We start from the raw sequence: 2,448 nt of genomic DNA on the forward strand, positions 1-2,448 counted from the left end.
CATACCCATTTTGTGTTTTCAGGTTTAACTGATTAAGCCTGAGCTATGTAAGAGAGCAGGACCCTAGGGGGGCTTCTCTGGAAAGACCCCTCCCCCCCCAAGCCTCTGTTTAGCTCCTCTCTGAAGTACCTAGTTAATAGTATCTGATGCACAGTTCCTTGGTAGATTTCCAGATGATAAAATCCCCAGCAAAAGGAAGAAATTAACTCTATGATGATCATAAGCATGTAGCTCCCTGAGCTACTAAATACTTGAGGATTGATGTTAACCCCAGTGACACTGCCATGTTACCTAACCATCAGCCAATCAGAGAATTGTTCAGGAGATGGGCACATACCCTGTAACATCCTTCATTCATCTGGCCTTTACAAATGATTTACTGAATCCCTTTCATGAGTTTGGGGTTTTATAGCACAAGCTGCCCATCCTCCTTGTACTGAGGCCTTTATAATAAACACTGCCCTATCCTTCACCACAGCCCGGTGTCAGTAGTTTAGCTTAACTGTGCATGAAGAAGTGGACCCAAGTTTGTTTAGTAGCCGAATTACAAGGTGGGCCAATGGGCTGATTGTGACCTTAATTCCTCGAGCTTTTTTAAGCTGGAGTCCTTTCATTAGATTTTAAGTGTCTTGGGTTCTCCCTCTGGTACTGTAAGACCACTGCGTGTGCTCAGGTCATTGGGTGGCCAGTTCTTCTTTGTGTCCCTGGTAGAAAAAATATTAATTAAAATGAACAGTTTTCCCTATAGGGACAGGGGTGGTGTGAGGGTTTCCCCTACCACTTTCCCAAGACTCTCAGCTACCTGATGGGACCAAGAGGTCTCTGCTGGTACAAGGCTCTGGATCCCCCTTGAGTTCAGGCAAGGCAGAGAAGCCTGCTCTGGGTTACTTCCTGACCACCAAACCTGTCAACTGAAGAAGAAAATGTGCATCCTAAAAATTGATAATTATGTTTTATTTGGCAGAAATTCTGAGGGCTTCAAGCCTTGGAGGCAGCCTCTCAGCTCTGGGGGACTGTTCTGAAGAGGGAGGTTGGGAGGGAACCACGATGTATAGGAGTTTTACAACAAAGCCCACGTAGTCAGAACATCAAAAGATTACTGTTAATTAAAGAAATCCAGGCATCTCATGTTAAAAATTTTGGGGCTACATCTATGTATGGGATGATGCAGTAGTGGCTCATTTATATCATTCCCTTGATAGGCACCTTAGCTATCGAGGAACTGGAGTATTGTTCTTTCCCATCCTGATTCTCCTCGTGGTGCCCAGTTGGGGGTGGCTGCGGTGGCTGAGGACTTGGCAGTGGGCAGCCCTGCTTGGCTGTATCCTGAGTTCTTTCAGTGTTCATCATTGGGGTAGATCTCTTGGTTTGATGGCAACAACATCCTTTGTTTACTGATATGGCAGGGCAAATATTTTCATCTACATAAAGCAACAGGAGAGAGATCCTGAAAAATAAGGGAAGTTAAAAGTGACCTCCAGTTTATAGAAAAGCACAGGTGAGACGAAAGCTGTCTGAGCTGGTTACAGGAATTAGAAAGAGTAGCTCACACTTATGTATCAGAAGTTAAATGAAAGAAGAGATGAAAGAAGGCAGGTCACCTGTGTGTTTCAAGGTAGAAAGTGTTAGAGCAGGCAGATAACTAATATGAACAGGAAAAGGGGGACAGCAGGCCAAATGGCAGGAAACCATACATCTTGTAAACAATTTAGGGGGGTTCACTGGGCAGATGGAGAAAAGCAGGAACCCCTGGACTGGTAAGAAACCACACATTTTGGAGTGACAAGTGGCCTGAAGGCAGACACAGAAAAGTGGGAAAAAAGCAGGGCTCGCCAGTGTCTGAGTGAAGCCTTTTGCTCATTATGCTCTCTCTACAAGAAAATATCCTTGCAGATTACAAGTACCCCTCATGCACTGATGCCACAACACTTCCAATTTAGACTAAATAAGAACATCCCCACCCCTTTGGAAGGTGGAGCTGGGATGGGAATCCGGGAATAAGGCCCCAACCCCCTCCATCTCCAATGCAAATTCCACCCACTCATTTTTGCACTGCATATGCCCAGCTTGCCAAAGAAATTCAGGGCAACCTGCTCACCTAAGCCTGCCTTCTCTCCCCTTGAGGGCACACTATCACTTAATAAATTCTCACTTTACTCTATTGACCGCTGTGTCTCCTCTCTGAATTATTTATGCAAGGAGATAAGAGACTTATTCCTAGTAGCAGAGGAGGATTGCATTGTAATCACTTTTCTATTTACATATTTTAGATCTATCTAGCAGGGGGTTGAATTTTAATAGCATCAGTTAAAACCTGACTTGAGAAAATGCCTGGGCTATACCAATTTTTAGGCACCCTCCTATGTATTGGAAAGGTCCAAATAGTAAATTAAAAGAAAGCATTCAACTGAGGTTAGAGACAAAAACCAGCAGCATTATTTTACAGTC

Source organism: Camelus ferus, unplaced genomic scaffold (genome assembly GCF_009834535.1).
Source record: "Camelus ferus isolate YT-003-E unplaced genomic scaffold, BCGSAC_Cfer_1.0 contig798, whole genome shotgun sequence".
NCBI lineage: Eukaryota > Metazoa > Chordata > Mammalia > Artiodactyla > Camelidae > Camelus > Camelus ferus.